This window comes from Arctopsyche grandis, chromosome 11 (genome assembly GCF_051622035.1).
Source record: "Arctopsyche grandis isolate Sample6627 chromosome 11, ASM5162203v2, whole genome shotgun sequence".
Classification (NCBI taxonomy): domain Eukaryota; kingdom Metazoa; phylum Arthropoda; class Insecta; order Trichoptera; family Hydropsychidae; genus Arctopsyche; species Arctopsyche grandis.
This window is the reverse complement of record NC_135365.1, coordinates 28598354-28612285: the sequence shown is the minus strand read 5'-3', so window position 1 is coordinate 28612285 and position 13932 is coordinate 28598354. Positions and strand designations below refer to the sequence as shown.

General features: G+C 36.8%; 1 protein-coding gene across 3 annotated transcripts in view; it reads right to left on the bottom strand.

The window, feature by feature from the left end:
* Nucleotides 1-13932, bottom strand: part of Drak (Death-associated protein kinase related) — a 207423-nt gene that overhangs the window by 98269 nt on the left and 95222 nt on the right. The window contains exon 4 of one of the 3 annotated variants that reach the window (XM_077440844.1): nt 10983-11030. The exons of the other annotated variants lie outside the window; for them this stretch is intronic. The gene's annotated coding sequence lies outside the window, so the exon portion shown is untranslated. The remainder of the gene's footprint in view (nt 1-10982; nt 11031-13932) is intronic. 3 annotated transcript variants of the gene reach the window in all.

The window sequence follows — 13932 nt, the reverse complement described above, 5'->3', positions numbered from 1 at the left end:
AATTTTGTTTTAAATATTAGACTGGAAGCTTTGGATTTTTATTTAATAATAAAAAGCAGCATCCTTATATGTCAGGACCATTGAAGTATAATGCTTCAATGGTAAGGACATAAGTCGCACGGAGACATGAGGCGCGTACAAACACAAGGTGAGTGCGGAGATACAAGACGCGCAAGGAGATACTTTTATACAAGATTTGGATGGTATATTTCCAACAAAAATCGATCATGTTTTACACCATAGAAGTAAAACTTCATTAGGCAAAGCCTAGATAAAAACCAGGTAAGAAACAGGTTAGGATTGTGAGGTAACATATGTGTCATCTTATTCTAGTATCGTGCAATATAGCTTATAAATTTCCGTAAAGAAATTTTATTAAAAAAAAAAATGGAAATTTATTCTGTTAAGTTACCAATGTGATTTTATTGGTAAATTTAATATTTAAATTTAATTTTGGACCATTGTGGCATTACAGGAGTCCCTAATGCGCCACAATGGTCGAAAAAATACAGAGATATATGTACATATGTACATATATATACAGACAAAAAATACATTCATACATAATAGCCAGCAGCGTGGCTCGGTCGTTAAGCTTCTGCTTAACACTGAGAGGCGCCGAGTTCGATCCCTTGAGCTGACCTCGATTGAAAAGAATTTTTCTGAGTATATCTGTAATGCTGCTGGTCAGACCAGGATTTGTGACTCCTGGTTGATCGTTTCCTATCAGAGTTTGCCAATTTTCTCTGATTTCATTGTTGAAACGATTCCCGATTAAAAATTGGCTAAAAATCCTTCCTACCCACTATGTCACCGCTATTTGAGTATGATTAATGTAAATATTACAATAAAAATGTATGTACAATTCATAGATGTCTCGTTAATTGTCGAGTCAAGTCAGTGTCTCGTAATTTAGCGACTTATAAAATAAAAAATGCTGTATTGTTTGTAATTTGGCCAGGAAGGTGCATTAGGGTTTACCTGTAATGCCTTCCTGGTATGAAATAAAATAATAAAAAATAAAAAAATAAAAAAATAATTATAAAAAAAACAATAGCATTATAATAATAACAGATAAAGTAAAAATATCATACAATAAAATACAAAGTACGGAATATTTTGCACCGATAGCCAGCACCAATATATAAGAACCAGCCACAAATACATAGCATCCCTGCGAGGCCCAAATGGAAGGGAGAAGATCAAAATTCCACTCATACATTACATTTAATTCTGAAAATAATGATGAGTGCAGGCTACCAGACAAATAGGTTAAAATAATCTCCGATGACCTGCGTTCACTGAGGTGGAAAACATCACATTCAGGCTCAGCAGCACCAATGTCATTGAATCGGATAGGTCTTGGGATAGGAGCATTATAATCCAGACTATGTTAGTTAGGGGGGGGGGGGGTGGTGACCTCATGTTGAAAGTTTCATTGACCTTTAATGCGATTTGAATAACGATATAGTATAAACACAGAGACAAAACAGCATTAATAACTCAATTAAGGAAAACCGAGTTATCAATGGAAACGGCTACACCCAAGAGCAGGACTATGAAGTTATTGACTCATAACTCAAATTCAATTGGAGCGAACACACAAACGTCTGGAAATTCCATTCCAAGTCAAGTACTTGCGTGCTTTAGGTCCAAAGACCTATCAAATACATAAGAGTGGTCCAAATCGAGCGCACTTCTACTTTCAAACGACGATCGCAGGTCGACGGCACGGTAGTTGCGCAACGCCAAAAATGTAACCAATGATTGATATTCACGAGACAAAGTACAAATTTTCGCACGGACAACCCACCGAGAGTAGTCACTTGTGACTCACACCCGGTCGGTTTGCATTCGAGAGTGCGGGGGTCTGCCCGGCACGCGATCTGAATATCTACGCGCCAAAACAACTTGAAATACCACGAGTAGACTTCGATACGCGGATCGATCGACGATGGAAAAAAGTCTCGACAACGACCGACTCTGATTAATTCGGTGTCACAGCATGATGTATAGGGAAAATGATGAAAAACTTGATGCTTCAGTGTGTTCGATTTGTAACGCAACCTATCCATCTATGTATGTATGGTGGCAGAAGTGGGATTTCATGTTCAATTATTGTTACTGAAAAGCGTATTGATCGAACTACCCAGATTAATTGGTAATTTTAACCATAGTACCACAACAGGTTGTCCCAAAACGACACTTAACGCCAAACTTGTACATACATATGTATAAATTTAAAATTATATACAATCAGACAATGGTGACAAATACATACATAGCAGGTACCTAATTTGTGGGGAAACACTTAAAATCAAATAAATCGGCAAACTCCAAAATCCAAATCTGACCAGCAGCACCGCAGAAATACTTTAAACCATACAGCGTATGATTCTTTTCATTCGCGGTCTAACCAGGGATTGAACCCATAACTTCTCAATCGCTAGTAGCACATGTTAATCACCCAACTATACTCCTGCTAAATCTGCTTAAAATTGGTTCAACCGGAGTCCGTTGTATAAGATTCAAGAATTGTCCCAAATAAACGATTGCCCAATTAAGTAACTGTTCCATGCAAAGTAATAATAAGAGGTAGGATAGTCACAGTGCTATCCATTGTTCGGCAAAACTTTAACAATGCATTTACAACCTTTGAACAATACACGGCCCCCTCAGGCTCCGGTGACTAGTAATAATCGTCCATAAATAATCGTATGAATGTATATAGCTATCACTAAAGTAGATGTAGTATAAGCTTCGAATGTCCAAAATAATCCGCCTAATTGAGCAAATGTTCCGAGTTTTTGTCTAGAAATTAAAGAATCGTCCCAAATATACATACAACTGTCTGAACAATCGGCAGTTTGGCCTGCTTAAATTTAGCTCAACATAGAATACATACAACTGTTCGTCTGGTGCAATGTCTGGTGTTCCCCATTGCATTGTATGGTATCGAGACAGGGACCCAGAAAAAGATAGGGACATTCTAGGTGCATTCGAAATGTGGTTTTGGAGACGGATACTGCGCATACCATGGACAGCAAAAGGCACTAGCATCTCCACCGTGAAACTGCTGACAGTATCAGAGAGACTCTCCACCAAATGTAGGAAAAGGTGGAGAGTCTGGAGAGGCTGGCAGTCACTGGAATGATAAAGGGAAGGCGAGCGAGAGGACGGTCTCCCAAGAGATGGTCAGACCAAATCAAAGAACTAACGGGATCATCCCAAAGGCAGCGCCTTTAGCATGGCATAGAACAGGGAGAAGTGTGAAGGTGGATCAGCATTGAGCAAACAAGGAAGAAGAGAAGTCTCAATCCCAGCATAAGAAGTTTTTACCCGAAGCCTTACGATTCATCTCAAATAAGTTTTGCCAAATAAAGTGGTACCCAAAAAAGTGAACGAAAAGTTTGAGAGCTACATATGTACATATGTAGGATTACGGGTGGTGGAACATCTTCAAAATTCAACAGCTGTCCTTCGAAGCATTCCGCCAAAAAAGAGCAGGTGCTTTCGGTGATCTTCCATTGCCGTCTGCTGAGTGCCGAGGGGTGAATAATCGCCGACGAAGACGACCGCAATGACCGACAGCTAGTTCGACGCCCTTTTTAGGTAACCTGTTCCTTAACAACGTCAAAACATGATGGAAAAAAAAAGAAACCACGGCAAAACGATGATCGCCACCGTACTTGTACAGTGGGAATCGTGTATTACCGTTTCGGTACGTCTGTGTTTACATTGCGCTAGTATTGTACATGGAATCTTCATTATGAGACGCAGCTCATGTCGGAGAATTTCCAAGAGGACGATGAAAAAAAAGTTAGTTATCTAATGCTGTTATTCACCAGTGCTCGTCAGCTGTGTTGTGATAAAATATCAACTGTAATCAGTGATATTTATATCGTAATTCTTGACTAAAGTCGTATCAATTTTGCTATACGCATCAATCAGGTTAAGCTCTTTAAGCTCTTTAAGTGAAGATTCACATTATTTGCACAAAACAAAGAATTTAATCAATTAATCGAAATTAGGTATATTCATACTATACAGCAGCTCCCGTAAACGACAGTTTCTATACACACAACAGCAGAGTGGCCTAGTGGTTAGCATATTATGTTTCGACCAGAGTGGTCACGGGTTCGAGTCCCACTGCTGGCCAGACCTTGGTTTGTGACTCCAGGTCGATCGTTTCCTTTCGGAGTTTGTCAATTTTTCTGATTTTCATTGACAGTTCCTGTGAATTGGCAACCTCCAACCAAGTTAATCAACGTATTGGGGTTCGCCAATTTCTATAATAAAACTATGCAAAAACTTCTCCAAAGATGTCACTGTGGATGTTTGTATGAATTCGCATTGTATAAAATTTGCTTTTATTATATAATATAACTGTATTATAGTATTGTATCGGTAATAGTACACTCGTCGCTTTGGAGCAATATGTAAAGGCGAGTGTACATGTTCGGTTGAAATAAAATGAAATATAAAAATAAAATAAAATATTTATCCAGCAGCTTGCGGTCACGGCACGTTCAGACAAGTTTAGCCCGAGTGCAAGGCAAAATAAGCTTACATATTACACAGCGCGTTCATTAGTACGCGTGCACTCGCCACTGTGACGTGAATATTTCTACAGTGGCCAAAGAAAATCGGTGTTGCTTGTTACGTTACGGTGACATGTTCTGTTGTACAGTATGAATAGATGTTATCAACTACTGCTGTTACGTCTACGCTACGTTATACATGAATGTGTCCATACAAAATGTACCAAAGAATACTTTTCGTACTGCTGGTTACGTGCATAGACCTACGTCGTATGTTTAAGTCAATTCTTGAAACTTAATTGGGCTAAATTATTAATATTAGCACGGCCACGTGGTAATTTATCTGGCGCCAGATTGAGAATCGGATCAATGTGTGTTTTTTGTGCATCCTGATAGTAAAAGAGATCCGCTCGATAAAATAGCCCCAAAGCGAGCTAAATTTGAATGCGTTTACGATTCGTTTAGACGCGACTTGAGCGAATCGTAAATTGTTACGACTTCCTGAAGATTCGGAAAAGTCGGAGTACTAAAACCAGAGATTCGTTTATCGATAATGCACTTATTTCGTGTCCGAGACTTGGAGCGCCGCTTTTGGTTTCGTAGAGACCCAACCCAGAACTGGTCTCGCAGTTGTTGGACCCTAATACAGAAGACTGACGACCTTCTCGTCTTCTCCGGAGATTTTAACAACATCGACGTTTTTTGTCCTTTCCACTTTCGCGGCATGAGTCACGTTCGGAATTCCTCGGCTCAGGATCGTTCCTGATCTGCTTTCGGAGCCGCGCTCCCTCCTCTCCTCGCTCTATATGGGAAGGACGAGTGAGACCCCAAACCGGGTTTTCGACTTCGAAAATAGACCTTCCACAGCCGCCACGTATAGTTATTTATGGCGAAAGGGCGAATTCTTTTAACGATCCTTTTTATCTTCTTCTTTTTTAAGGAATTTATCGGTCTTCGGCAATGCTTTGTAGTTCAGAAAAAATTAGCTCCCAGTCCTGGTGTGGCCACATGCATACGTAGAAATACGCTATTCGCTTAAGTATATTTAAATTTTTAAATCCGATATTGTCCATTAGATAGTAATGTATTACTAATATATCAGTATATACACAATATACACTTTTGTTATTTTTTTTCTCTCTGAATGATGTATTATTTTTCTTTTGTTACTTTTTTATTATTATTTTATTTTACCGTGTTTTCTGCTTTTGCTTTTTTTCCTTTATTTAGAGTTTACTTGTTTTTATATCATGTTTTTATATCTTTAATCAAATGTAGGCCATTGTGGCGCATTAGGTTCTTCCTGTAATGCCACAATGGTCCAAAACTATAAAATAAATAAATAAATCATTGAATGTATGTAGTAGTTGGCCTGGTGATATGAAGCAAATTCATAGTATACAAGTGAAGACCAAATATCACCTGATGACATATTTAAGCAAGCTTCCATTATAAAAATGTGTAAAGAAAAAAATAACAAAGAATATCAAGAATTTTATAAACTAATGAGAAATGGAAACCAATTTATCACACCAAATTTTAAAACAACACAAATGCAAAACCATTATATTTTCCAAGCCATAAATAACTATAATAATCTCCCTTCTGAATTGCGCTGTATTGTTAACCAAACAGAACAAGTAAAAAAAATTTAACACTTTTTCAAAAAAAACTTACACTGAAAAATTTTAATGTAATTTTTATATAAAAAATATTATAATAGATTTTAAGAATTTATAATAGAATCGTAGCTCGCTTATCAGGCACAAGAGCTACTCTTATCTGATAAGGAATACATGTCCAACTTTGAAATAAACATTATATCCTGTAAATATATGTATATGAATAAAAAAAATAAAAAAAAATAAAAAAGACCAGTCCATGACAGTATTTTACATACAACATGGAGATATGTGTACAGGTTATGTAACATAGGAAAACCTATATCGCATGTGTTATAAAAAAATACTGTAGTGCAAAGGTTCGCTTACTTTAAACTGCGATTGCTAGTACAGGTCGTTCCTTTTAAGGCACGAACAGATAAATATGGCAACGACGGATTCCCGCTGTGAAGTCGCCATAGGGAATCAACCGGGTCGAGTCAGTCACGTGTACATGCAATTATGAGTAGTCACCGGAGCCTGAGGGGGCCGTGTATTGTTCAAAGGTTGTAAATGCATTGTTAAAGGTTTGCCGAACAATGGATAGCACTGTGACTATCCTACCTCTAATTATGAGAATAGTGTCTCACTGGTACCCAACATTTTCAATATAGGAAGAAACGTAGCAATCGACGCAATGTTTATCAGAGACTAGCAACTTGTCTGCCAAGCAGATGAGGCTAGTCGTATTCATAGCAGATTCGTTTGACAGAATTCGACGGATTTATTTAACGTAAAAATAGGAAGACGCAGCATAAGCCATTAAAAATCTTCAGTGTCAAAAAATTTTTATATATTCGTAAAATTATTTTCAAAATATATGTATGTATATGCAAAACGATTACCGTTCGTACGTGTGCCAGAACGATCAAAACCAGCAAAATAGACTAGTGGTTAGCATATAATGCTTTGAACAGTGGTCACGGTTTAAATCCCACTGGTTTCTGCTAGCCAGGCCTTGGATTTATGACTCCAGGTCGATCGCTTCCTACCAGAGTTTGCCTAATTATCTGATATTCATTGAAACGGTTACAAAAAATTGACAACCTTACCCATTTTCTCGCAAATCTCAAGTTTTCAGCAATCTAGAATTTCGTTGAGTTGTGTAAAATGCTGCAAATTTACAAATTTGACCATAGATGTCTCTGCGGATGTTAATTGATATGTATTTGCTTTGTATACTACTAATAATACTTATATCAAATGTATATCAAATATTCACTAGAAGATAAAACCAAACTACATAAGCATAGCATTAAGCCATTAAGTCACTTTCTACAAGGTTTTTCTTAGTTGAAAGTAACGTTATGTCAAAAAAAATCTCAACACGTTATCATTATCCTCAGTGTGATTTAAAGAATCGATTTTGGAGTTTCTGAAATTGTTTTGCTCAACAGGATATGGTACTGTTGCTTAGGGGTGGGTTCAGGGATCCAAATGATAGACTAAAGTCGCTTCACAGCACGAAACGAAAAACGAAAAAATGTATGGAAATGTGTGCGACAAACAAGTTGACGGGTGTGGCATGTCCCATCTACCTGCATGCATTGGTCTGGTCGCTCTCAACCAAGTCGCTCGCAAGTCGCACGGTGCGGCCCGGCCCTTATTCTACGACTCAGGAAGTCTACACGGAACCGCCGCTGCAGTCCCTATTTTTAAAGACAGGTAACCGAGTATTCGAACATGCAGTAGTCCGAACGAGCTCATAATTCCCCATAAATTCTCTAATTTACTTTGTTCCGTAATTTCTACATTACAGTACAATTGAAAGCAAAGAATTTCATAGAAGCCGTTCGAGTAAAACTGAATCTAATTTAAGACACACGGCGACTCGCGGATATATAGGATGAACACAGTGACATGCACGCCCGACGAGAGGGGGGAAAGGGTATGCAAATAAACCGGGACCCGGCGTTCGAAGGGGGCATATGTACATTTTTAGCAAAATAAATATGAATGTGCCTTTACAAAAGTCCAGCCCCACTTCTCGGAAAATATGTGCAAAAACAACTGACAATATCAGATCCTAATGTGCGCACCCTTTCCCTGGAGTGAGGGTGGGTCTTCGTAAATGAAACTTACAATACTAAAATAGGAACTAGACTAGAAGTGCGTATTCTACATAAAGACTTTCGTTAACATCAATTCAAATCGTCGTTTGAAGGACCTAGTTCGCGTGTCGTTGTCAATTCGATTACCGTTCACGTGGTCATGTACGATTTACGGCATCAAGTCGCGCGAAAAAAAAAACATGGGTATAATTGCGCGACAGCAGATAATAATGTTTACAATGGAGGCGGTTTGGTCCACCGGGGCGAGATTTATCGTTTTCGTTCGGTCGGCTGGCTTGACCAAAAATAGACAGCAGAAGGTTGATCGGCGAGTTGAATCAAGTTCAAAGCCGACCACACGATCGTGATAGATCAGTGACTGATGTAGGAATCAAAAGCATTAGCGAAACCCAGAGAAAGACTCTTTTAACGATTCATTGTTGCGATGATAATGCGGTGATTTCGATTGTGACGATGAAAAAAGTCCCAGTGTGCCCAAGATGACCTCCTCCGGGTGTGTTTTGAGTGAAGTAATGACTCACCTTGTAAATCGATGATGGGTGTGAGAGAAAATGACGACGCTCGGTGGTGTGATGTCGGTCAGAGGTGAGGAAAACTTTAAACATGCGTTGACTCATCCATGAATGAATCAATTCTGATCGGATATGCAAATTCTCAATGAGGGGTGTGTTTATACTCGATTTTAAATACATAAAATAGCACTTTGAATATTTAAATCATTCTCATAAACAACACTAACAATTCAACATCTTATAGCAGAGCATCGTAACATGTGCACCGCGGTAATATGTGTTCCCCGAACAGCACTTAGGCCTAATGCGTGTGAGTGAGATCGCGTGTGAGCGAGAAAACCGTTAGTTAATGTTAGTTAGTGTTTTGTCTCTATGCATATACGGAATAACTAGCGACTGCCGATGAAGTACATATGTATGTACATACATACGTAGCTGACAAACTCTACGAGTCGTAAAGAATGTGTATCGCGAATATCCAGAGGTTACGATGCTCCGAGTCTTATAGTATCATTATTATTTGCTAATTCGACTAAGGGTTCCAAGCTCTTTGAAAAACCACGAAAGATCGAACCAAATTCAGCGGTTTTGTATTAAAAACTGCAGAAATACAGACTTGCCTGGTGTTTTTGTATGGAAGCCTTTCGATCCAAAGCTCCGAGCCGTTTAAAAACCGGCTAAGGTTTCAAATTGGCTTTTATTTATACAGTTACGCAGATAAAGAAGACACAAATTGACTCATTTAGCAACAGGGTGACGAGAATGCGGACATTAACACACTTTTCTTCAAAAAAAATTAAATAAAATAGTCAAAATTGACTTGTTATAAAATAAATTACAATATCATTTATATAATATCGCTATTCTGTGTATCTGTCTGCGATAACGCTCGCCGTACTATAATAGTCGTTTCGATTCCACATATGTATGTACGTCATAGTTGAAACACTGCCAGCAAAATGTACGAACATAATAAGGGTTCAAGTAAAATCTTCTATATATACTGCTTGCTACCAATGTTTCCTCTAGGGCAATAGTCTCAGAGCATTTAGCGCCTCCTATTGAAATTTTATTTAATTAATTAATTTTTCTATTGGTGTTTGTTTTATAATGTTTATGTGTACATATCAAAGAATTAAATATGAATATTAAATTAAACATATTTAAAGGTATTTGAAAAAAATACGACTGCGTGCGAATCGAACACAGGATCGACACATTTGATTTAATTTTTTTAAAATAATAAATTAATATGCCATAATAAAAAATGTGATGATATTTCATCGGGCCAACACTAGTGTAATATAATATCAAATATTGCCATAAATGGATGATATTTTCCGGAAAAAATTGCCCTAACCTAACAGAGACCAGAACAGTTACTTTATGTATGTTTGTATCATTCATTTGCACCCATCATATATCATAATTCGCTCTACCGTGTCAGCTATGTATGTATAGGTACATAGATATTCATACTTCTAACCCACATATTTTGTTTCCTATATCTGCTCTTTATATCTATGTAAAGTTATAAAATTCCATATCTTTTTTAATTGCGTATGAAGACTGTATTTAGTCTGTTCATATTTTTTATCTTAATGATTCCACAGCCCTAGTGATAAATATAACGGTAATACAAAGTTGTTAATCACTGTAAGCATTATCATCTTGGAAATCGAACTACAATCAAAGTACAAATACAACAGTCTAATGTCTGAGCCGCGTCGTGTCTTTGTAACATGGTAAATTTTTGAAAGTAGTGGTTTTGCCATTTTTGCAATGGAACATACGCATATTCCCTTGCAAGGGAACGGGAATGGATCGTCGTAGGTTTCCGTTAAGGCTCGCGACAACGAACGGTTTGCGCTCTGACCGCTCGTCTGAGTCACTCGGGCGCTCACGCACTTTTCACGGAAACTCGTTTCGATCGCACAACTTTGTGTACTTCACGCTTTAATTTCCATTCGTGTATTTATGACATTTCTAAATCAGAATCGACGGGTGTTGCCCGGGTGCAGGAAGTCGTAAACGATACGCGGCTACCGCGCACCGCGATACCCAATATCGAATCTGCGATATCGATTCCGCATCCTATGCTAATTCTATGTCATTATATTTATCGCCATTTTTTTCAACACACCCAGTGTGCATAGTTTGCTCGCACACTTTATTTAAGTTATGTAAAGTACTCACCACTGGCGGTTCTAAATTGCTATTGCGTTGTAGAAGTATAATCATTACCTGCAAATAAACAAAAATAATGTATTAGTATAATATAGAAAACTTACATACAGATATTTCAAAATGGTAAAAAATTTGAGGATTGTTATGAAATAGAACAATATTCGTAAGCGGGAAGGGTTTATTGAATGCACACAGTATATGCATTTTATAAATATTGAAACGATGACCCTTAGAGCATCAAATGGAGTCTTGAAAGATATTGGACAGGCTCGTAATTTCGTCTGTTACGGCGTACTTCCTCACACTACTCTTTGTAATGCTCAATGAGGTGAATTGCTCACGAACGTTCAATCAGACACGTGAAGGTGTTCATTAGTAACACACCTCTACACCAAAGGTTCTCTTCATAGACCCATCTATGAAGCAGCCCAGAAAGCATAGAGTCGTCGGCACCTCATCTCATTGAGCAACCAAGAAAGATATACATATATTATTTTAACAATAAACGAAATCCACAATCCTTAGAACCTTACAATTCTAAATATATATGTTGGTTGATGAACGAGACATAAAAGATAGATAGGTTGAAAAAAAATGGCAGCTCTTAACTCTTTGAATGCTGTCCAACGGCGATCGGCGTTTTGCCGAAAAGTCCACGGAACTGAAAAACGCCGATAGGCGTTCTATTTTGAGCATGTACAAAGTAAACAAGAATACTACCCCACTAAGCCTTTCCAGGTAGCATTGAAAATAAAGTAAAAATATGCATTGAACATGGGTCGTGTAATCCGTGTCAACGTTTATTAAGACTGGTTTACACCGAAATTTCTGAATTTATAACCATAGCAGAATTTCTCTATGGAAATCCCTAACTGCTGATTATTTTAGATTGTGGCTTGGCATTTAGATTGTGAGCATTATTACAGTTTAACAACAATTAAGAAGATGGAACTAGTTTCGGAAAAATACATTCGATAATAGACTTCTTTTGTTTATTTTATATTGTTGCAAGATATATTAAAGCATCTAAGCACACCTTTAAAAAACTGTACTGATCTAGGTTTTGTTTGGATTAGCTACAATTTTTTGGATTTCTAAATAATATTAGTTGGAAATGTTGGCGAAATTTTCAGCATAGCGGGCTTTCAACAGAAAATACGTCAACACTCAAAGGGTTAAAAGCTCAAAATCAATTTAAGGACAATTTAAGCAATACCACGAACAGTGTGCAACATTTATCGCGTAATAATTCATATGTTTAATAATTTTGATTTAAGATATATAGCCGTTTGTTACAGACATTACTAACAAGCTAACCAGTAGATTCTATGACAGAATCACTAATAACCATACTAACACACATGTGAAGAGTCTCGGTGATTACAACAAAATGTCTACACCCTTCAGGTATAAACACAGATTACCTAAACACAATCTGCTTTAGGTCATCGACTTTAGAGAGTCTTTAATTAATATTCTGTATTAGATGTATTATGAACATTTATAAGGATTGTAAATAGGATTTTGAGCTCTTTTTCCTATTATGCTTTAGATTAACATTAGAATAATATAACACTGTGATTACTAACCAAATTAAATTAAATTGTAAAATAGAAAATGATCAGTAGATCAGTAGCTATTAAAATAGATATAAGATGTATTGTGAACATAATTTCGTAATAATAAAAAGCATTTAAAAATCAAAAATCAAATTTAAGATATATCGGGAAAAATCTGACTTAATTACGTGTACGGGAAGGAATATATCGAACTATTGTTAATAAAATTTGAATATTTTTAAGACCCACTCTATTAGAAATTGTAGGCCAGAAATATCAAAGAAATTGTAGGACATAAAAAGTTTCGGCAAAATCGAGAAAAATATATCAATATATAAATTATTTACACACAAGATTTCGATTAAAAGTGTAGTCAAATGAAACCACGCCGATTAAATCATTTATTAAATTTTTTTTATACGCATGATTCATAGACAGTACGTGTGCGTATTTTTATTCTCCTACTTTCGCAATGCTTTAATAATTTCAATACAATAATAATCCAAAGCCCACGTTTGTGTACGAGCAAGTGAACCGCTTACGGACTAATCGCCTTTTCATTACTACAACTTTTTTTCCTCTCCCGAGAGAAATTAGTAATCGAAAGAATATTATTAAAAGCCCACACTCGATCTATAGAAAATTTATTATCGCCATTATTATCGAACGAGATGAACTGACCGTTTCGAGTTCGATTTTGCCCGCGCCATATTTCATCACTCTCCATATACAGATCTGTCTACATAAAATTAAAAATGTATTTTTTATCCGTGAACCGTAAGTAAGGTTCCAATCCTATACTCCGACACATTCATTCTCGTTTCGAGTCCATTCAGACTTGGCAACACCTCCATAATTTCATCCATCCGTGAAATTTTCCGTGGGATCGTTTCGTACCCAATTTTACATTCATACATACATTCACTACGCACAAGTGTATAATGTGCACATTCCCCTTGAAGTTGATCGGTTCAATGGTGTCTGAATTGCATCGTGGGTTCAACTAATAAACTTAATTGTTTGTAGTATGTAAATACAATCGGACCTGACACGTGGAAGAGATGGCAAACAAAACTCCCGTCAGTTTAAGGCTTTAAGCCATTGATTTTGATTATTAAATGCTTTTTATTATTACAAAATTATGTTCACAATACATCTTATATCTATTTTAATAGCTACTGGTCTACTGATCATTTTCTATGTTACAATTTTAATTTAATTTTGCTAATAATCATAGCATTATATTATTCTAATGTTAATGTACAGCATAATAGGAAAAAGAGCTCAAAAACCTATTTACAATTCTTATAAATGCTCATAATACACCTAATACGTAAAATATTAATTAAAGACTCGAAATCGAAATGTATCGGAAAAAGCTAAATCAAACAAACCCGTTA